At 41.3% G+C, this 24,730-nt stretch overlaps 1 protein-coding gene across 1 annotated transcript in view; it reads left to right on the top strand.

The window, feature by feature from the left end:
* LOC108279549 (gastrula zinc finger protein XlCGF26.1) overlaps positions 1-24,730 on the top strand; it is a 144,624-nt gene that overhangs the window by 45,749 nt on the left and 74,145 nt on the right. The gene's annotated exons all lie outside the window — the stretch shown is intronic.

The following is a 24,730-nucleotide window of genomic DNA, read 5'->3' as shown; positions in this document are numbered from 1 at the left end:
ACTGACAATCTGAAGCTCAAATTATTGGCCAATTTTTCTACTTCTTTAACTGCTTTCTGCATACTACTTTCCATTTATGCTGCATTTCTTCCCCTTTTCCACAATGCACCATCGTCCTCATAAAGGGATTTCCCCATTCCTTGTCCAATACCTGAAAAAATGTAATTTATCATAATGTCGAAAATAGCTAGGCTACACACACTTCCTTGTGGTGTACCATTGTCAATATTATATATCTTAGAATACCTTGTACCGACGCTTACTTAGAAGGTCTTGTCTATTAGAAAATCCATTATCCATTATATAGTTTACCTTTAATTCCCATTTTATCTAATTTGATTAGGAGTCCCTCTTTATATTAGCATATCATATGCTTTTTCCACATCAAAAAACACTCCTACTAAAGATTTCATTATTCACCATTGCCTTTCTAACTTCTGATTCTAGGCTTATGATTGAATCCATGGTATTACGTCCTTTTTTAAAACTGCTTTGGTGAGAGTACGGTAAGGGCCTCATACTGTAAAATTATATTGTGGTAAGGGCTTCATACTGTAAAATTAACTTGCAGTAAGGGCTTCATACTGTAAAATTAAATTGCGGTAAGGGCCTCATACTGTAAAATTAAATTGCGGTAAGGGCCTCATACTGTAAAACACATTTACATGTAAGCTACTGTAAAGGGGCAGTTGCAGTAAATTACTGGCAATAGTGCTGCCAGTAAGTTATCGCAAAAATGCAATAAAATGTCTAACAGTGTAGACAGAATACAAGTAATACAGGAAATGATTTTATTTTAGTACGTATAGGAAGGGGGAAGGTGAGTGCGTGAGGTCGCTCCCCTCATTGGTTGCCAGCTGTGTGTGTTTCTGCCGCCCTGCCTCATAGCCACGTGCTTCTGTGCTTTCCAAAACACTTGTGGTGCTGAAGCAGAGCTTACTTCCATCATTAAGACACACCAGATCATTACAATCTAACATTTGTTTTACAGTATTCCCATTTTGATCACTATATTCACTTCCCCACAATGTACTGTGCGCATTAAAGTCCACACTAATGTAAAGTTTCCTTCTCCTCCAATGTTTTTAATTAAGTCCTTATTTAATCTTTTACACAGATTATGAAAATCAATTACCCTTATACTCTGATTTCCAGCTCTTACTTCAACCACTACTAATTCAAATTCCTCATTCACACTCACCTCAAGGTATGTTACTCATTGTTTAATAAAAGTTACTACTCCCCTTCATTTCCTTTAATCCTATCTTTGCGCACTGCAGAATATCCTTGAAATCACAAAGTTTAAATATGATTTTAACCAAGATTCTTGTACACATATTATATGAGGTTTAGTCTTGAAATTATCTATATATTTTAAATTCTTGCCCATTTAATATTAAGCTTCTTCTATTCCAGTGCAAGATTATCATCACCATTATGAGCCTCCATGTGCAGTCTGGGTATTAGTAACTTGCATTTTTAGTTTTTCATTTATCTGATCAACTGTTATTCCATCTACCTTCAAATACTTATCTGCTGTTCGTATGATTATTTAAATTTTTTCTGTTCTACACACTTTAGGCCGAGCAGTTCACTTCCGCAATAAAAGTAACGAATGCCAATTTATCTGCCATTATATTATTTTCATTTGCCTTTTCTTGGTTCAGACATTCGTTTCTCATTCTCGAGACTGCATCTATCTTCTCTACTTCTTTCTGTCACATGAAATCCTTTGATTGCTTCAGCATATGTTAATCCTTCTGTTATCTTAACAATTTGTACCTTAGCAGCATTTTTCCATACTTGACATCCTCCGTATCCCATGCTATATTCTCCCCCACAGTTGCAGCATTTTGGCTTGGTACCTTCCTCACCCTTTCCATATTCATGGTCCCCATCCCCCCACCTTGCACATGTTTGTTTTCCTCTACATTCTGTTGCCACATGACCATACTTCTGGCACTTCAAACATCTCAGTGGGGGTGGGATATATGGTTGAACTCTGTAACTCATAACTCCTAAAAATCTGGCAGTTTGTGCTCATCAAAATGTAACATCACTGACAGCCTACCAATCTTCTCCTTGTTTCAAGTTCATTTCAGTCTGCTTGCATCCATCACGTTTGCTCCTGACAAGCGTTTCTTAATTGTATCAACAGAAACATTACTAGGTATTCCTGTGATTATTCCTCTCATCCATTTCTTTTCTCCCCTTACATTACATGTTAATTTTGTCCTAATAAGGTCTTTATCCCTAAAGCTGCCTTTTGTTGTTTGCTATATTTACAGAATAGGATCATTTTACCATTTCGCAACATCTTAGCACTTTCAATGTTTCCAATCTTTTCTTTCAATGTTTTTGTCAATTTTAAAGGATTCACATTATTTACTACTTCTGACATGAACTTCACCAATACCTTATAATACGCTTTCCTTCTTATAGACTGGATATCATTTTTCTCTCTTTCAGTACCTGATGTTCAACTCCAATCTTTCCTTCTTTTGCACTTTTCAACTAAACTCCACTTGCCAGTTAGTTTCTTCCATTTTCCCCATCATCTATGTCTTCCTCTATATTTGAGTCACTTCTGGCCTCTACGCCATTTCAGACCATCATGACTTCAGTCCCAACCCAGTGATGCCAACCGCCACCGTGTTGGTTTCCTGTAATTATGTCATCAATTATGACATGAAACTTTCATCTGTGTTCAATTTCCGCTCTGGCCTAAATGGCACACTATGCCCTTGTGGACCTCCTCTGAGTCCACAGTTTGGTGATGTCAGCTAATGCAGACCTATGGGACACAAAGGGGTGAGTCCAATTTCATAATTTATATAATAGTCTAACTAAAAGTAAGTAAAGGTTGAAATTGACCCGAGCAGAACAAAAATGGAAACTTGAGCCATTTCATGCACATGATTGTATAATTATATGATGTTTGCTCTTTTATATCTGTAAAGCCAATTACTTTTAACCTTTATCTTGTCTCTTGTGACTGATGACACACATCGAACCTAGACAATTTGGTCCACTGTGTAGCAGTTTATAATCTGCAGGTCCTCAGCTGCACATTGCTGCAGCATTACTGGTTAGCAAACTATTAATCTGAAATTTCAAGCAGCGCTACACACTTTCACAACTGCAGTGCAGTAGAGAAAAGCACACAAACAGTGTTTTAAATCCCTGTTCAGTTATAATCACCATCAGTGTTATTTGTGCAGTATTAGATTTCACACTTCCTTGTAGGTCTGTTTAATGTTTTTTTTCTATAAAAAAATGTTTTCACCCTTTTTACTGTTTAGTTAGTTCCGTCCGCGCAGCGGGGCGCATCGGGCAACAAGCATTCGCCAGCGGGCTCGGTCGGAAGCGTCGATTTCCACATCTTCCCACTTGACATCGAGCGCTCATAGATCTTCCATGAATGTTCGTCGCCATGTATTCTGCGGCCACCCTACTCTTCTCTTCCCCCGTGGCGGCGTCCAGTGCAGCGCGATCTTTGTGTGGCGGTGGTCATACATCCGTAGAATGTGTCCTGCAAAGCGCATTCTTCGCTCTACGACCATTTCTGCCAGGCTGCGGGAGTTTGTTCTTCTTAGAATTTCTTCATTTGAAATACGATCACGGTATGATACACCGAGTATTCTTCTCAGGCATCGTTGTTGAAACACATTCAGTTTGTGGATGACTGCCCTCGAGCTCTTCCAAGTTTCAGATGCATAGATGGCGGTTGGGATGATGATGCTATTAAACAGGCGAAGTTTGCTGTTGGTGTGGATAGTTCGCCTAGCCCAAATCGGTTGTAGCTGTTGGAAGACTGCAAATGCTCTGCCGATTCTGCGATTGACATCCGCGTTAGTCCCACCATCCGCAGCCACAATGCTGCCAAGGTAGGTGAACTGTTTGACTTCTTCGATCAGCTGGTTGCTCACCGTGATCCGCACCGGCGTCATCCGGCCGACGGCCATGACGTTGGTCTTGTCAGTGCTAATCCCTAACCCAACTTTGGCTGCTTCGTGCTCCAGGCTAGTGGTCATCTCCTGTAAGACTTTCCCATTCTGCGCCAATAGCACAATATCGTCGGCGAATTCCAGGTCGGTCAGGCGTCCCTGGCCTGTCCACGGAATTCCAGACGCTGGCTGTGTTAGTGCTCGTCGCATGACGAAGTCCATCATCATGAGGAAAAAGAATGGTGAAAGAATGCAGCCCTGTCTGACTCCAGTCTCGATGGTGAAAAAGGCCGTATGACCTGTGTCCGTCCGGATGCAACAGCTAGAATCCTGATATAAGTTCTGGAAAATGGCGATAAACCGCTGTGGAATGCCATATAGCTGTGCGATGTTCCAAAGCGATTTCCGGTGGACGCTGTCAAACGCCTTCTTAAAGTCTATAAAGTTGACCAAGAGCGGTTTCTGATATTCGGAGCTTTGTTCAATGATGTTTCGAAGAGCAAAGATTTGTTCAGTGCACGACCGACCGCTTCTAAACCCGGCCTGTTCTTCCCGTAGAGCCTGATCGACTGCTCGCAGTATCCGTTTGAGGAGGACGAGACAAAATACCTTGCCTGGAACAGACAGAAGGGTGATGCCTCTCCAATTGTTACAGTCTGCGAGATTACCTTTCTTAGGTAATTTGACGATGACACCCTGTCTCCAGTCATTTGGGACACGTTCCATGTGCCAGCAGTCATTGAGCAGCGTAGTGAGCACCCGTACAACTTCATCACCACCCGCTTTCAGCATTTCTGCCGAGATTTGGTCAAGACCAGGTGCTTTGTTGTTTTTCAGATGACGAATCGCTGCAGCGACCTCAGCATCCATGATGTCGCTCATGTCCACTTCCAGCTCACAGGGAGGAGGAAAGACTGTAAAGTCGTGCGTGGCTACGGGAGCCGGCTGGTTTAGGGTGTCTTTGAAATGTTCCACCCAACGCGCGTCCTGCTCTTCTTTGCTAACTAGCATCCTGCCGGTTGTATCCCTTATCGGCCCAGTGGAACCGCTTCGGGCCCGAGTGAGATCTCTGACCACATGAAAAGGTCCAGCCAGTCCTTCTTGTCTGCCCCAGCAACTCCTCTTGACCCTGCGGTCGAGTTCTCGGTACGCCTACGATGCTTCATTTCGCTCCTCTTCGGTCTTTGCTTGATCGCGCTGACATTTCTTGACCCGTCTTTCATCGAGCAACGACCATGTCTGGTCCTGAATCCACCGTTCTCGCTGCGTTCCACGCCGTCGACCAATCGTTCTCTCTGCCGTCTCTATGGCAGCATCCTTGATCTGTGCCCATTGTTCTTCGATGCTGGCCGAGTTGTCAAGAATCTGGAATCGATTAGCGAGTTCAATGTGGAAGTGCTCGGCGTTCACGCGGTCCTTCAATTTCTCGGAGGCAAATGACCGAACGGTGTTGTGTCCGGCCACTCTTTTCAATTTTAGTCGGATTGAAGTCACAAGCAAGTGGTGATCAGATCCGACGTCGGCGCCGCGAAAAACCCGTACGTCACGTAAAGCCACCGTCGATGGATGCATACATAGTCGATTTCATTGTGAGTGGCCCCATCTGGTGACCGCCACGTCTTTTTGTGAATCCGTTTGTGAATGAAATATGTATTCCCGATGCAAAGGTTGTTAAGATTGCATAGGGATAGGAGACGCTGTCCATTATCGCTCGTTACTGCTGCCGATCCATGAGGTCCGATCACGTTTTCCCAGCCCTGCCGGTCGCTACTGAGTTGCGCATTCATGTCGCCAAGGAGGATCTTTATGTCATGGTTGGGGATAACCGCGATTGTGTCTTGCAGCTGGTCGTAGAAGGCGTCCTTCTCTTCATCATCTGCCTCATTTGTCAGTGCGTAGACTTGAATAACAGTAATTTTAGCATGGCGAGACTGAAATCGGGCGGTAATTATGCGATCACTGATCAGTTTCCATCCAACGATTGCCTGTGCCGCGGTTTTGCTCAGGACCATCCCGACGCCGTGCACGTGATGTTCTTTGGCTCCCGAATACAGGACGATCTTCCCGTCGCTTATCATTTTTCCATTACCCGTCCACCTCATTTCGCTGACACCAAGAATGTCAAGCCGGTAATTGTCGAATTCGTGCAGAAGCTGCTCCAGTCTCCCACACTGGTACAACGTTCGCACGTTCCAGGTTCCAATTCGTGTGATCGTATTGGCGTCGAGTATCCCATTTTGCATCGGGCGCTGGACGACCTTTCGGCTTTGCTCCAGCACCGTCATCAAGGGAGAAACAGGGTCATCGCGCCGGTATTGTTTAGACCGCTGGTTTTTGCTTGTTGTTTCCATAGCAAGATAGATTTTACGGGATCAGGGTGCTAGCCTGATGCCCAACCCTCCTCCTTTTTCACCCGGGCTTGGGACCGGCGTCGGCGGAGATTTTTAGAGGAAGAGGAATATAAATCATTTCCCTAACAGCTGCTTTCTCTGCTGCTCCAACAGGGCCTCCAGGTGATCTGCCCACTTTAATGCAGCCTCATGCTGCTTTCGCAAGGTGTTCACAGTTTTACTGATTAGCACAGTAAAAAATAATAAAACTGAAAGTGATGTTTTTGACAGAAATATTCCAGTGGCATGCCTAAAATATACTAAACTGATAGTATATACATATTTAATAATGGATAAGTTGAACACATTGAGAGATTTTATTTCACATTCATAATGAACTATATTAAAATCTCCATTTCCTGTGACAGAAAGCAAGAGCGCCACATCAGAGCATCTTTCAAGGGGAGATTCCAAACACCTGCTCACCTGTCGATCATTCACCGGTTGATCATTTACCCGTCAATAATTCACCTGGCTCATCATGTTTTTATTTGGTAAAATAAATAGACTGCTCTTTTTCCGCTGTTAAAATGCGAAGCGCTAAATGTGTAAAAGTTAGCAAGAAAGAGAGGAGTGGTTTGTATGATTTGTAACCTTATTTTGACAGGTCTAGGTCAAAGGTCATCATCAATCATATTTATGTTGACAGGTGTTGACAGGTGTAGGTCAAAGGTCATCACCAACCGTCATTATCTTAACAGGTGTAGGTTAAAGGTCATCACCGTCATTTTCTTAACAGGTGTAGTTAAAGATGTACAGTATAATGTTACATGTTATTCCCATAGATTAATCATTGTCACTTCGCGGTGAGCTCGCAACTACAGTTCCCAGAAGGCAGTGCCAACTACAAACATGGCCGACGAGAACTACACTTCCGGACCATGCACGCGCTCATGTTCACCAGAGTACTGAGTCATTGCGTTTACATGGGCAACAATAATCCACTCTTAACCCGATTAAGACCATACTTTGATTAAGAAACTACCATGTAAACAGCAATATTTACTTACCTTAATCTAATAAAGGTCATACTCGAAGTAAGCAATAATTGAATTAAGACAGGTGGAGTACTCCTGTTTTAGTCACATTATGAACGTGTATTACAGACATGTAAACACCTTAATCACATTATGAATCTCATGTGAGAGTTTTCACTGCTTTTTGCAACAGGACACGATCACACATGGCAGTTTTACGTTTTACAGTGGACAAGAGAGTTCGGCTGCATCCCAAACCGCATACTTGCCTACTATAGGCCTGTAGTGGGGAAAAATACATGTATCTCGGCTACTATATAGACGGTAAGTATGCGGTTTACGATGCAGCCCACGGCTTCAAGCAGTTGTCTATTAGCAAGTACAGTATGACAAATAATTAACTGCACTTAAAGCGTTCGTAAAAAATGTAATAAAAACACCCCAAACTGTATACGATACCATAACGAAGACGAACTGTATGTTGATACGTGAAATTCTGGAGGGACGTCGGACGGCGTGGCTCGGTGACGTAATGACGCGGGCTGTTAATCTAATTATGTTCTAAAACACGTAAAATGGGAACATGTTATAGGAGATTTGGATCTCAGATATATGTAGCCTCAGTCCTACCATTATTTCCAGCTTAATGTAAAATACAAGCTGATGTATTATGTTGTGTGATGTTATGTGAAAATTATTTAAAAATGTATTATAATTATACTATGTAAAGGACCCAAACCTTGACAGTCTGGGGAAACAGAACCATGCGAGGAGAAAAAGAAGAAGGAGGAGGGCAAGACAGCAACATGGAGGAAGACGGATTGGAAAGTCTTCTGGTTCGGGGGCCGCTGAGAAAGCTTTTCCGGACATTATGCACATCCAGCAAGACCCGAGAGATCTACAGCTCGACATGCTGGATATGGAAAAAAAGAACTGAAAAGCTGAAATGGAAAAATGATTGTGTAGTGAAAGAATGTGATAACATACTGAGTGTGTTAAATCAAATGAAAGCTGAAGCTGAAATGTTAAAAGAACGTGCTAAATACAGGAGGACTGAATACATTAGGAAATTAAGTCAGAGACATGAGAAAATAGCGAGACTGTCTAACCTTGCTAGACAAATAGATGAAATGGAAAAATTGACAGAACGCTTAAATCTGAAGAAAGCCCAGTAAAAACATGCATCCTGTTTTTACTTCCTGTTTTTATTTTTATTTTTTACAGCCAGCGCTAAAACACACAGCTTTAAGGCGAGTGCTCAAAAACCATAAATCCCCTAACCTCTGTCTATTTGTTAAAGACCCAAATAATGGCATGCTTTCTGTTTTCTACATGAGTTTTCGCTCGTAACTGCATCTGGACACCGTTGAGAAGGTGTTGCGGTTTTGAGCGAAAACTTGAAACCACAAGTGAAAATCGTATATAAGCTTCGAACACGTGAAGGTTCAGGGCTGTGCCTCGGGTGAAGGTTATTTGTTTTTAGTTTCTTGTGAAGGAAGAAAAACTATCTGATCCTGCGTGATCAAAAAGTATTTTTATGCCTCTGCTTAAAAGAAAACCATTTTCAGATTCTGTATAGTCACTGGTTTTGCTTTATTTTATTTTATTTATATTCTGAGTTAAGATAATTGTAATCCTTTTGTTCTTTAATAAACCGAAGTCCATATAAAGGACGATTCGTATATCTTACTCCGTGAGTAGAATTCCTTTGGTACACACCCCTTCGGTGAAAGGGAAAGGATTTCATTGGTTCTCTAGCCCAGAGGCACAAAGACACCACCTTCTGAGGAGGTAAGAGGAAGTGTTTTTACATGCTCTATCAAGCTGTATGACAGAGTAGCGAGTAGAGGATTAATATTTGGGATATTAATTCTGATGAAATTCTACATGGTGCCCAGCATGGGGCTAGAGTAAACTAAAAAACTTATAAAAAAGGATTAAATTATAACTAGAATATAGAAGAAGAACATCTCGGACACAAAACTAGTAAGAGAAGCTATTACGCCACTAGGAGGGGACAGGCATGCACGCTTAGACTCAGAGAAGATCTAAATAAGTCCTGATAATCCCAGAAATAAAAACCTGCAAGAGTATGGCTGAAAAAGGTCCGAAATATACTCATGAAGTCGTTCATGTAGGAATTACATGGCCTTACCCTATAGGGTAGTGGCAGATAATGGCAGATTACAATACCTAGGCGAAAATCACTGGCAAATAAGTGTAGAAGGAGGACAATGGCCGTGGCCAGAGTTAATAAGAGCACTTAATGGAAAAGAAGTGGCTATGTTCCTTAGGGAAGGGAACCTGGCACCCACTAATATACCACTGACATCACAATTAAAAATAAAAGTGTACGATATGAACGGGATCAATCACAACTCCACTAAAATAGGAAAGAGTTGCACCTCCAAAAGCCCCAAGTAATCAGCGACATCTAGAGTAGAACCAGAGGGATTACAGGCAGAATTATGTAGAAGGCTGAAGGCAAGAAGGAGACAGATAGACAGAGAAGGCTCCGGTTCTGATGAAGCCTCCACAGTGCCCTTATATCCAAACCTGCCACTGCCACTTGATCCACCACTGCCGTCGCAAACTCCACAAGGCCTATTCCTCACGCGCCACTGTCTAAACCTATCAATCTTCCGTTACCTATAAATCCAAACAGAATGTATACTCCCATATATATGGGAGGCAGGATAAGGGTGCAGGTAATTACAGGGGATGCGCTATAAGAGCAAGGGGATGTGCTAGTGAATCCAGCTAACGCCAACCTCAGTCATAAAGGTGGGTTGGCTAGGGCTATTTGTGATAATGCAGGAGATGGCTTCCAAGCATTAGGACTTGACTATGTAGCTCGACATGGGCCTATATTTCCAAATATTACAGGATCCCACAATAAACAGAAACACCAGAATTAATTTATTAGCCGCTAAAGCTGACTTCGGACAAAATGCTGTAGCCGCATTAGCCCAGCCGGTGGTGCCACTAGACCACTATCAGCATTACTATAATGAACCAAATGCTAGAACAGAGTGGGATAATGGTCTAAGACCAAACCCAAGGATGGGGAATTGTAAAAATCCAAATCCTTCTCAAAGGGGCCCAAGGATGCCTTTAGTCTCAACTCCCATGCCACAACCAGATTTTTTATGAGGGAGAAGAGTACATAGAGAACGGCTATTATACGCCACCTGATAAAGATGAGGAAGATGAGGTTATGGATCAGCCGATAGAACAGGCCCATAGATTGAGAATTAGTACTAAAAAAATCAAAACCAGCTCCAGTCAGAGCTACTAGAACAGTAGTAGGACAGGAAGCGGAGCGGGAAGAATCAGAGAGTGATAGAGAAGAAGATGAGGGAGCTAGAGGTCTGTGGAAATTAATGACAGAAGACCAATGGATGAAGAAATGTGAACAGCTTAAGCATGATCCAAAGCACTCTCTCCTAGAACAGGCTAGAAAAATATTTGAGGATGGAAAACATGCAAAAATCCCCAAAGAAGTACTAGAACAATTTATCCAATTAAGAATAAACTGCCGGTTCAAATCCATAGGGCTATAATACCTGAGGATGAGGAAGAAAAGAGACAGAAAGAGTTAGTCCACTCTGTCAAGACTCTAGGAAAGTTTGTAACAGCCAAAGGTTTAACAGAGAAGGGAGAAAGTACCTGGGATATTCTAAAAGCCCTGCAAAAAGCTCTAAGACAGGGATACATACCCAGAGGAAGGGAATTTCTCCTACTAGGTAAAGAATGTCATGATAAAGTTTTATCAGATCATTGTGTGAGATACGACAGAAATACTGATTTATTAAGAGAAAAACAAAACAGAAATGTTGACCAGTCACAGCACCCTCCCCAACTGGGAAAGGGAAGGTCCCAGCACAGGGCAGCTGTGCAACACAAATATATAAAACCAGCGGGGGGTACCCCTCAGGGTTGGGAAGAGGGAGGCCATAGGCCCTTTAACCAAAGGCGTAGAGAGAAACTGGAAGATAGACGCTTTAAAGGGTTCAAAAAGGCCTATAATAGGCATCCAATCTCAGCAGACACAGCCACAGCATAAGCAGACAGGAGGAGGCGGAACACAGGGCAGAAAGCAACCCCAGTAAACCCTCTAACTGGATTCCCAAAGAAGAATGGGATAAGCTTACACCCGAGCAGAGAATTCAACGGAAGAAAGGCAGTAATAAACCTCAATATAGTCCAAACAAGAGAGTAGGGATGGTTAGACAAGAAACACCAGAGCTCTTAATAGGATCAAGTTCCTGTGAAAATAAAGTAAGAAAACCAAGCTATGTATACCAACAATAGGAACCAGCGGCCTCGCTAAAAGAGCTGCTGACCTCAGAAAAAATCAAAGAAAATGAGGATAACTTATATGTTGAATATGAAGGCACAAATTTCAAAGTAGATACAGGGGCGGACATTACAGTAGTTAAAACAAGCGAGGCTGGAAATCCATTAGAAAAAAGAGGGATCATACAAAGCTATGACAGAACAGAAACTACTAAATGATTACACAAAAAGGGCAAATTAGAATGTATAATAGGCGCATAAAATTTGGCAGGAGGAAAAGATGTCAGAAAAATATGCTGGAACAAAGAGGTGAATCAAGCAGCTGAAATACAGAGAATAATAAAAGAATCTACAGGAAAGAATAAAAAGAAATTGGAAGAAATTGTGAGGAAATCAAAAACTTCTATGCAAAATTAAAAAATGATTGCGGAAAAGTAGATCCAAAGTATACAAATAAAATAGAAGGAGGTATACATCGGCCACAGGGACAATATCCTTTAAACCCCAGGGCTGCAAAAGAGATTGATCAAACCATAGATGAACTAACTGAATTAGGTATCCTAAGAAAACTCGACAGAAATGAGTCAGCACCTACTTACTCTCCAATACAAGCAGTAGCAAAACCTGATGGGATGTGGAGATTAGTTACGAATTACAAAGCACTAAATAAGGTTACGATACCAGATACTAGATATCTGATAAATGCTTCGGATGCAACTGATAGGACTCAAAAAGGGAAGGACCTGATGAAGGTAGACCTAGCAAATGGGTTTTGGTCATACCTATTTTACCTATAGATAAAGAAAGTCAAGGAAAGTCAGCTTTCACTCACAAGCAAAGTCAATATGACTACAAAGTTCTTCCCCCAGGACTTTGTACCTCACAAAATGTGTTCCAAGGATGTATGATAGAAATATTGGCACGACTGCCAGTAACCGTGTACATAGATGACATCCTATTAATTACTCAAACTGAAGAGGAACACTTAGACCTATGAGATCAAGTGCTAGATAGGCTAACCAAAGGAGGGCTAAAACCTAGCCTTAGGCTTAAGGCTTAAGAAGAGCCTCACGTGATATTGTAAAATTTTTAGGTTTTGAGTTGACAGGGAAAACCAAGGGCATTTCAAAAAGTATGAAGGAGACACTGCAAAATCTAAAAACAAAACAGATGAGTAGTAAGAGAGATATACAGAGCTTAATGGGATCATTAGGATTCTGTAGATGCCTAATTGAAAATTTTGCAAAAATGGCCAAACCAATATTCCACACTACTCGTGGAGATGTGAAGGATTTTGCCTGGACAGACAGAGCTGAAGAAGCAAAGCAGGAATTAATTCACAAAGCCTTAACTTCAGGGAAACTACTCCGTAGAGCTCTGGAGAGGGACCTAGAGATTGAAGTATTGGATGAACATGGTAGCCTAACCATAGTTTGTAGGAATAAAGGGGATAAAATCCCCATTTGTTTCCTTACAGATACTAAAATAGGACCAGAGCTAAAATTAGAGCAAGGATCAGCCGGAGAAATCTTAGCAGGAATAGCTAAGAGGCTAATACCGCTCAAAGCTCTAGCTAAAGACAAAAAGATTTACCTTGCATCTCCCATAAGAGAAATGCATAGGTACAGGGAAAACCTAGTAAAATTACAGGGAAAAATCCATGTCTATAGATGGGATAGTTGGATGATGATATTGGATGACCAATAATTTGTCTTTCAAAGGCCTACTACTCCATGGAAAGAGAAGCTTATTGAAGTAAGTAAGTCTCAGAGCAAGCTACCTAGATTTTATACAGATGGTAGTCACAGAGAAGGAGTTACTAGTTGGGATTACATTTTAACACAAAACAAAAGAGAGATAACTAAGGATAAAGGAACCATGGAGGGTTTGGCACAAGCAGGTGAGATAAGAGCAATTCTGAAAGCACTAGAGAAGGCTAAGGAATTAGGAATCACAGAATGTGTGATCATAACCAACTCATATTATGGTTACAAAGGGATGAGAGAAGACTTAGACACTTGGGTTCTAAATGGGTTCTTTAATGCAAGAAAGAAACCAGTATCACAGTCAGAGGACTGGGAGAAAATAAATTCACTCAGACAAAACATCAAAGCGTTCTGTTATCATCAGGTGAGTCACACACAACAGATAAGATAACAGACACAGCAGAGGGAAATCACATGGTCAATAGGTTTTTATACCATGCAAATGCAGACACGAAACCGGATGCAAAAAGAATGCTTCAAACGTTGCACGATCAACTAAAACACTAAAGTACGAAGGTAATCAAGCATGAGTGTAATGAGCTAGGCTTAAATATACCTAACATAGTGAAGATCTATAATGGTATAAATCTAGAATGCATTGAATGCCGAAAAACAGTAACTAATAGAAAGACACAACAGTCTGAATTACCACATGAATTTGAAGGTCAACAGATCAGTATTGATTTTGCGGGACCAATAAGAAAACAAACTAAAGCAAAGAATGTATACTTTCTGGTAATAGATAACCATACAAAATGGACAGTGGTAAAACCCTGTAGGCAAGCAACAGAGGATGTAGTAATATCAGGACTAGAGGAATGGATTTTACACCATCCTAGACCCATGAGCATACGAACGGACAATACCCCAAATATCAGTGGTAATAAAGTTAAAAAGTGGTGCCGGGGGAAAGGAATTGAAATAGTAAATCAATGCCATACCGACCTGAAACCAACGGAATAGCTGAGAGAGCTATCAGGGAGGTAAAAGAGTGGTTTGTGAGGAATGAGGAACTAGGGGACTGGGACAAATTGATCCCTGAATGCCTGTACTTTCTCAATCCACAGATATACCCGAGACATAGACCACTAGAAAAGGGTGATATCAGCAAGAATCCGTTAAAGGTAGGCGATACAGTATTCCTAACTAGACGTCATAAACTAAAGGAAGTAGTTCAAAAGGGTGTTAGGAACAGAGGATCAGGTAAAGAAATAACTGGATCAAATACTGTGCTACTGGAGAATAACAGACTACAATCCATAAGAGATTGAATATAGAAAATAAACAAGACCTAGGAAATCTTCAGGATAGAGGAATGAGCAGGGAACAGAGGGTTTCCCTGATAACTAAACGAGCAGGTATAGTAAGGGTAATAGTGGACCCTAAGCAAATTGTAATAACAAGGGCAATGGATCAAGAAAAGGATCCTTGCCAGGGTAGGCTGGGTAGGCTGGAGCCTGATCACCTGTTGATCTACGCACCCTACCCACCAGGCTCATGTGTCATTTGTAATGAACCCAGTAGCTGAGTGAAGTGGCTAGGGCCTAGAAGATATTCAGGTCCATATAAAATATTGACTTCAGGGGACCTTAACATCTTTGAATGGAACTTAGATGACTGGAACCTACCTGAATGTCAGATAGGTAGTATTGTGGTCTGTGGACCATGTAGAGTGAAATACCCAAAAACAATGATATTTGAACAAGAAGTTAACATAAAATGTGACTGTCTGAAATGTTCATACTGTGCATCCACCTACGGAGAGTTAGGTAAGACCTGCCTCTGTAATTGGGATGGATGGCAAGTAAAGAAGTGTCCGAGGTTCGAAATATTAAAAGGAAAGGGTATTCTAAAAACGATAACACTAAAGCAAGTAGAAAATACTAGAACCTGTCATGCTCCCATAGGCCTAGTAGAAAAGATACAAACTAGGCTAGGGACCAGGAGAGGGAAAATATCGACCTCCTTCGTCAAACACCCATCAAATGGGTATTCACCTGAAAAACTAGCCTTGTTTCAGAACTGGCTAGAGGGTCATGTTGATCACTCTGGATTAAATCCAGAAGAAGGCAGAACAGGTAAGAATAGCCTAGCACATGTGAACAGTGTTTGGGAACTCAGGATGTGGCAGAAGGTTTTATGCAATAGTGTGATACAGACAGAATCCTGCAAGATAAAGTGGAATGAAGAGAGAGGAGAACACACAGGATGGTTAAAGATTAAGAAAGGGGAAGTCTAGGGGGTTGACAACCTGGGAAAATCTAGTTATCTGCGAAGCCATGAATCTTGAATGGCAAGTGGACAGATATAAGTGGCCCCTGCACAAGGGGAGATAAGAGTGATGAAGCACTGGAAATCATAACAGGTCTTAGCCATCGTAAAAGAGATTCAGAGACTGTAATGGTGATGCCTGAAAGTGCACATAATTTCATCCTGTTAAGTGGCAGGCCCAAGTTTAGAGTGAAAAGCTCAGATGGAGAACTTATAAGCACCAGTCTTCCAGTAGAAGGATTGAAAGTGCTAATAGAAGCAGGAGAACAAGAGCTGACCTGTCATATTAGGTTTATAGCTACTATAGGAAGGTGCTCTCATCTTGACTATGGATGGCTAGAAGGGATTACATGTAACCCCTGAATTCACTGAATTACCAAGAATGAAAAATTGAAAAAAGGACTGTTTGGAAAAAGAAAATAGCATGGGCTACCTAACCCATCAATCTCTGCTATGTATGTAGTGCGCTGAGTTCATGATCTCTGATCTGTGACTGAGATGCCCATGTGACAAGGTTGCCCTGGAAACGACACTTGATTATGAGCTCTGTCGCGACGGACCGACAGCCGGCGCGCAGGAGAAGAAAGGCGCTCCTTCCCCAACTGCCGCACCGGCACGAAGCGGACAGCCTCGTGCCAAACACACCAGCAGCCGGAAGGACCGTCACGGCAGGGCGGGACCGCTGACGCTACGCCGGCCGGCGATTGGGGAGTCAGGCGGGAAAAGTCCACCAATCAGGCGACAGAGGAGGAGGATAAAAGGGCGCGCTTCCGGCCATACAGATAGAGGAAGACCGACGGTGAAGAGACGGAATCCGTGCGTGCTCTTCAGCGGCCCACAGACGCGCCACGCGGAGTACAACGGTAACCTTGACTCACGCCGACCACTAACCTCTCTCTCTCTCTCTCTCCTCTTCTCCCCGAAGGTGTGAGCACGGACGAGACCACCGGGCGGTGAAAACGCACGCTCCGGTGGATATGGCACGGGAGACCCACGCCCTCGCCTTGGGAACCCCGACACGCCCTCAAGAAGGTCACGCGACCGCCACACTACCACGAAAGCCCACGCACTAACACACACACGCTCCCCTCACGTCGGACACTTCCCACTAAGCTAAAAATAAAACCCCCCTGATCACTGAAATCTGTCTCTTGTGGGTCTGTGCTCTGCCCTCTCCCCGAGCTAACTCCCTACAGCTCATACTCATAATCTAAAGAGATCAAGCAATAACTATAATTTAGTGTTTGCTTTTACACTACACACACTGCATAAGTGGGTGACACCATTATTTTAACTTAAAACAAGTAGCTAGCAGAACATTTTACACATATAGTCTATAAATTTGGTTGGCAGGGGAGAAAGGGCCAAGTAAACTGCTTTGGAACAATTGTCACCCACCTAACCAGTTGATCCGGATGATAAGTGTAAATGCGTGCGCAATCAAGTGCCAAAAGTCACGCATAATTAACAAAGAGTTTCGCTTTAACCTTCAGACAATATCACAATAATATCAAAGATCCTAATAAAAACAATCAATAAGGTCATAAGATAACTTACATTACCTGATGTCACAGTAAAACAAGAATAGAGGGTATTTTTCCTACAGTGAGCACATGATCTCTAAGCTGTGCCTGAGATGCGTGTGTGACAAAATCGCCATGCAAAGTAAGTTAATTTATGAGTTACATTATGAGCTCATGTGTAGAGATCGAGCAGTATGATGTTTGCATTTACACATATGCACAATGGGTAACAACTATCCAAATTCACCCACTTTAAATGTAATATTCACACCAATAATGATGACATAAACAGGTACAAATTAAAATATTAAGTTAAAAAGAGACTTGGGTGAATGCCTTTCAGTTTTAACACAGAATTTTGTCTCCCTCACCTGTAAAGAGATTGCTAGGCAACATTTTAGACATATCAAATCGTAACACTACTGAATGTGTTCATTTTGTTGTTTTTTGGTAAAAAGCCAACGAGAAGAATTACCATCTGAATGACCCCGGCCACAGCTAACAACCAGACACACACACACACACACACACACACACACACACACACACACACACACACACACACACACACAGACACACGGAAAGAGCACAGCACCTTTACAATTCTTCAATTAAAATAAATGTACTTTGTTCCTTACAAATTCTCATGTGTCTGTTTTCTCTGATTAACCGAAAAGTAAAATAAAATGACGTTCAGACGACTTTAAGTGAAAGTGTACTTTAACATTCATGTGGACCGGAGTGACTCTGTGGTGGCTAAGGAATTTCTGTCTCTAATTGATTGTTTTAACTTCACACAGTTTGTAACTGTTTGTAACTGCAGTTAAACTCTGCTCTTGCTACTAATCTTGACTCTTTTGCTCCCCGAAGGTCACGTATAGTCACATTCGCCTGCTCTGCTCCCTGGTATAATGAAAATTTGCGCTCTAGAAAGGCTGCTTGTCGGAAAATGAAGCGCAAATGGCGACATACTGGACTGAATGTCTACTGCCAAGTGTGGAAGGATCTTCTGGGTGATAACCGAGCATTAATGGAGACTGAAAGATCATCTTACTTCTCTCAGGCTATTGGAAATAATCAAAATAATCCCAGACACTTGTTCCAAACCATAAACAGATTGCTTCAAGTTAATGCTGTTACCACCTTGCCTGTTTCTCAGCAGCTAATTCTTTTCTTCAGTTTTTAATTCTAGGATTGATAATGTTCACAAATAAATTTCTGTTACACCTGACTCTGCCTTTTCACTCCTTCATCCATCTGGGTTTGCTGGTGTTTCTTTCTCATTTCTCACTGCTTGATTCTGAGGCTCTCACAAGGGAGGTATTGTTGTGGATAAAAATGACATGAAATAAACATGAGGGAGACCTAGTATGAGTAATATGTAATTTTATTGAAAATTCACACTACTGGTGGGTGCGTAATCTTGAGGAGAGCGGTAGGGGGAAGAAAATGGGGTGTGTCCTGGGGACATGGGATAGTCAGCAAAGGTGAAATAAGGAGACCACTGAAAGTATGGTGGACTGACAGGTGAGAAGAGGGAAGAATGGTCAGAGCCCAGATCAGAGAAGGTGACATCATCCTCAGACTGAAAGCTGGAGGGAGGGTCTGTCTGTGTAGAGGCGTCAATACACACATTCATGGGGTGGATTCTGTATCGGGGGGGCCCGCATTTCCATTTCCAAAGGGGGTGCTGCGAAGAATGTTAAGTAGCACCATGATGTCAGCAGTGAGATGCTCGAGCTGATAGTGAGTGTTCAAATCCAGCCCTTCCAGTAAAGGGGGGAAGAAAAAATTACGACGGGCACCTAGACACACAGAAGCGGTATTAGGCGGATATTGACGAATTGGACTCACACTTTAAGATCTTTTAAGAGTAACACACTATGGTTTATTAGTCACAGAGAAGTATAAGAGCTGAGGAGTGCAAACACACACACTCTCGTACAGTCAAGGGCAGGCATGCAGACATAACACACACACACACTCTCTCTGTCTCTCTCTCTCTCTCACACACACACACATAACATTATAACTTTATAAGAATAATGAAAAGGAGTAGTAAGATATTATAAGGGTGATATAAAGAGTAGTGGGATATGTAGGATATTAGAAGGGTAATATAATGATATTATGAAGTAGGAAGTACAGTAAACCATTTGCAAGCAGTATAACTATATATAAAATAGAGATATAGAGCAAATATGCAAGTAAATTATAAACCAGAAATACAGAAAAATGTAAAAGAAACTTACTCATAATTCAGATGGTGAAGATTCTTGTCTCACAAGGAAGGCCTTAATTTTAAGAGAAAACCATGAGGAGCCATTTATAAGGGTAGCTGAGTCAAGCTGCCCCCGTGAGATAAGAGCGAGACCAGGGTCTCTCTAAATTGTTTTGTCTCTCTCCCACTTTCGATCCTAATGGTATCCAGAAAGTCCTCTTTCAAAACATAATGGTAAATTTGATAAGCCCCTTTCAAAACATAATGGTAATGTAGATGAGCTCTTTTTTAACCCTATTGGTATTGATATCATAGTCTTTCTGAAATATATTGGTTATCTACTGTGTAAATACAGTATAAATACTGGAGCTTGAGCGCCAGAATTCTCATTGGTGTGGATCTCGTGTGGTGGAACGGAACCAATAAATCTGGACCCTTGCTTCTTCTCACTCACGGCTGGTGTCTTTTTTTCTATCTCCAACTGGGTTCACAGATGTGAGTAATTGCTTCTATGTTGAATTTTAAGTGTTTTTGGGTAATAGGCTAAATTTGGGCCAGCAGTATCTAGCATGAAATCAACCACTTGCTTGCTTGATCCAATTCCCACTAACCTATTTAAATCATGCTTTGATGTTTGGTGCCCTACTATCCTCAGCATTATAAATGAATCATTGGAGACTGGGGTCGTTCCAGCAGTACTAAAGACTGCAGCTGTTACACCTGTACCAAAGAAAGAAAATGCTGCTGTGAATTTTTGTCCCTCCTCAAATCTTCCATTTTTGGCAAAAATGCTTGAGCATGTTGTTGCTTCTCAATTATGTAGTCATCTTACAATTAATAACCTCTTTTAACCCCTTTCAGTCAGGTTTTTGTAAATTTCACAGTACTGAAACGGTGTTGGTTAAAGTTACCAATGACTTGTTGATGGCCTCTGATTCTGGCACTACTTCCATTCTTATTCTTCTTGATCTTAGAGCTGCTTTCGATACTGTGGATCATGGTCTTTTACTTACCTGCCTTGAAAGTGTTTTTGGTGTGTCTGGGACAGTTTTAAACTGGTTTAAATCCTATTTTACTGACTGTTCCCAGTTTATTTCTATGGGTGGTTACAGGTCTGACACTAGCTCTGTGCTCAATGGTGTTCCTCAGGGTTCAGTTTTAGGCCCTCTTCAATATTTATCTACTGCCACTTAGACATCTGCTGTGATCACTCAGCTTCCATTATCACTTTTATGCTGACGATACCCAAATATACATTCACTTAAAATCTGGTGAAAACCTTGATGTTTGTTTTGTTTCTGACTGTATTTCTGAGATAAAAACATGGATGAATAATAACTTTCTGTGCCTGAATAGCGGGAAAACCGCTTGAGGTTCCCGTCATCAAATTCTCAAAGCTGGTCCACTGACTCTGTTTGTTGATGGCTCTGTTCTAGAGACTCAAAGTAAAATGAGGAACTTTGGAGTAGATTTCGATAACAGCCTTACATTTGATTCTTTTCTTCAGAGTACTGTGTAATATTTTCCCTGGAATTCCTTATCCCAGTGTTCTGTGTTCTACCAAGTTAGTGTACTACTCTTATCATACAACTGGTAAAGCTTGTAGAATTACTTTCTCTTACCTTTCTCAGGAAGTGAAACCTTCTTGCCTCTGGGCTCAAGAACCCTTTGAAGTCCTTTTTCTTCTCTGAAGGTTGATAACAAAAGTATTCTTGCAGTGAGATATACGAATCGTCCTTTATATGGACTTCGGTTTATTAAAGTGAAGAACAAAAGGATTACAATTATATAATCAAAAGGATTACAATAACTCAAAATATAAAGAAAATCGAAAATAAAGAAAAGCCTTAGATCACACAGGATCTGAATAGAGGTCTTCTTTTTTAAAGAAATTAAAACGACCAAACCTTCACCCGAGAAGTGACAAATTAATGCTGGCTTATTCCAAGTATTTATACCTTTATCTATTGTGGTTTCAGGCGCTAGGGTTTAAGCTTGATGCTCAAAATATCATGTGGTTTTTGTGCGCCAGCACAAAACACAGAAAAGCATACAGAAAAGCGTACAGCGCTAGCTCACTTTCTTAAGAGAAAAACAAGAATGTAGCAGTTATTTCTAAGAAAAGCGTACAGCGCTAAAGTTCAACATATTGGTAAAGAATGCTAACTTGCTTTCTTAAGAGAAAAACAGATTGTAAGCCCTTACTTGAAGAGTGCTTACTTGCTTTCTTAAGAGAAAAACTGGAAGGTGCGTTGTTTGAGAAAGCAAGATGCATGTTCTTTTATGGTTCACTGACATGCTTCAGTTTTATATCAATGGTTTTTATCAATCTTTCCAATGTATCCACCTGTGTGGTAAAAGTAGAGGGTCTAGGACGCTCAAGACAGACATGTGCTTCTTGTTTCATTTTCTCAGTGTATTTTTGCCCATATCTCTGATTTAGCCACCTAATGCTCTCTGCATGTCTAAATTTAGCTCGGTCTTTTAACATTGTAGCTTCAGCTGCCTTTTTATTCAAGACACTCCTTATACCATCACATTTCTTCATTAAACGATTACGTTCCAATATTAGTTCCTTAGTTCTCTTCACATCCAGCATGTCGAGTTGTAAACCTCGCAGGTCCTGTTGGAGAACGTCAGGATCAGCCTTCTTAGCAGAAGATTTTTTAGCTAAGTGCTAAAGTGTGCTAATACTGCTATTAAACAGGATGTTTTTATAACTCATGCATACAATGATCAATCTGCACCAACCTTCATATGTTTTATACTAATTCTCGCATGAAGACATCTACCTGCCAATATTCAGTTACAGTCATAGCGCCACCTGCTGGCAACATTAAATTACATGTTTTACTTCATGATACACTCGTGACAACATATAAATGCTAAAAAGTGCTAAAAAAAAAAAAATTGGAACAGAGTGCCCCTGGCAGAGCAGACCCAATGTACAGCCATGCGAGGGCCCTACATCCCCCTGTGGCAGGGGGACCAACGTCTCGTTATTATTATTTTTTTTCATGCATTCGTGTGATTTTAAGGGCCTAAACATACCCAAAAACTCACGAAACTTGGCGACAAAGTTCACATGGTTGTATCTGACTCCGCCCAACAGGAAGTCAGCCATGTTGGATAAAATGTTGGCTTTTCAAAGATTTTGCGGCGTTTTGAGAGACTTAACATGGCCGAAAATCCATGAAACTTTGCATATGCATTTGTCTTATGACATTAATTGATGTGATGTTGCATTTTATCATAGTTGTGCCTTATAGGCACCATAGCGCCCCATATGTTTTAAATGCACATTTGACACCATTGAAATGCACGAAAACTCAGGATATTTAGCACACTTATTAAAGTATGGTAAACTAATATTTATTTGGTAATTTAACTTAGGTGTGGCAAAATGGCTCGATAGCACCACCTACAATATTTCACTGATGTGCACCTCGTGCTACGTTTCACCTACATGTACGGAATTCGGTAAACATGTGTAAGATGCCAATACATACGAAAACATCTCTTGAAGCCATGCCCTAAACTCAACAGGAAATTTTTCTCGGAAATTTTTCTCCGTTTTTTGCCATTTCCAGCTCTTGTACTTTAACATATTCCTCCTAGAGCTTTCATCAGATCGGCATCATATTTGGTCAGTCTTATCTAAAGGCATTGACGATGCTAAATTGCGAAGCTTTTAGTTTTCATTGCACAATGTGGGCATGGTGGTCTTGCAAATTCGATGTTTTGCCATGAAAAAGGAAGTTGTTATAACTCAAACATAGAATGTCCATTCTGCTCCAAACTTCACGTTTGATAAATGTCCCGGCCTGGAGACATCTACATGCCAATATTTAGTTATGGTCATAGTGCCACCTGCTGGTAACAGGAAATTATACATTTTACATCATGACACACTCCTAACAACATGTAAGTTTTATACTAATTCTGGCCTGAAGACATCTACATGCCAATATTCAGTTATAGTCATAGCGCCACCTGCTAGAGCAGCCCCAACATGCACACGGGTGTGAGGGCCCTTTCATTGCTGCTTGCAGCTTTAATTATTTTATTTTTTTTCATGCATTCGTGTGATTTTTAAGGGCCTAAACATACCTGAAAACTCTTGGAACTTGGCAGACGCGTCAGAACCGGTAAACATTTAATATTTATGTAGGGCACGGGCATGGGCATGGTCGAGGAGCTCCATAGCACCCCTGAATGCAGGCAGTCGGGATGAAGTTGCTCCCATGTGCACGAGATTTATCATAGTCTCTACTTACTACTTACTCTCATCAAGTGCGACAAAGTTCACATGGTTGTATCTGACTCCGCCCAACAAGAAGTCGGCCATGTTGGATGAACTGTTGGATTTTCAAAGATTCCTGCGGTGTTTTGAGAGACTTAAGATGACTGAAAATCCATGAAACTTTACCTATGTATTTGTCTCAAGAAATTAATTGATGTGATGTTGCATGTTTTCATAGTTGTGCCCCATCGGCTCCATAGCACCCTCTATATTTTAAATGCACATTTGACACCTTTGGAATGCTCGAAAACTCAGGATATTTGGCACACTTATTAAAGTATGGTAAAATGATACAGCTATTTGGTCATTTAATTTAGGTGTGGCAAATTGGGTCGATAGCGCCACCTACAAAATTTCACCAAAGTGCACCTCACGCTACGTTTCACTTACATGTAGGAAAATCAGTAAACGTGTGTAAGATGCCAATATGTACAGAAACGTTTCTTGAACCCATGCCCTAAAGTCAACAGGAAGTCAGCCATTTAGATTTTTCTCAAATTTTTGCTTTTTTTTTTTTTGCAAATTTTTTGCCATTTCCAGGCCTCGTACTTTAACGAACTCCTCCTAGAGCTTTCATCACATCGGCATCAAATTGGGTCAGTCTCATTTAAAGCAATGGACGATGCGAAATTGTGAAGATTTTGAGTTTTCGCTGCACGGCGTGGCCGTGGTAGTCTCAGAATTTCAATGTTTTGCCATGGAAAAGAAACTTGTTATAACTCAAACATAGAATGTCCAATCTGCTCCAAAATTCCCATGTTTGATAAAAGTCCTGGCCTGAAGACATCTACATAACAAGATTCAAAATTACTCATAGTGCCACCTGCTGGAAACAGGAAATGATGCATTTTACATCATAATACTCTCCTAACAACATGTAAGTGGTAAAAAGTGCTAAAAAATTTAATGGCATTCTCTTGGCAGAGCAGCCCCAATGTGCACCCGGGTATGAGGGCCCTTCCATCGCTGCTTACAGCTATATTTATTGTTCTTTTCTGAAATGAATCGCATTTTAGAGGGCCTAAACATACTC

Source organism: Ictalurus punctatus, chromosome 19 (genome assembly GCF_001660625.3).
Source record: "Ictalurus punctatus breed USDA103 chromosome 19, Coco_2.0, whole genome shotgun sequence".
Classification (NCBI taxonomy): Eukaryota; Metazoa; Chordata; class Actinopteri; order Siluriformes; family Ictaluridae; genus Ictalurus; species Ictalurus punctatus.
Note: the sequence above shows the minus strand (reverse complement) of the source record. Positions and strands in the feature narration are given on the sequence as shown.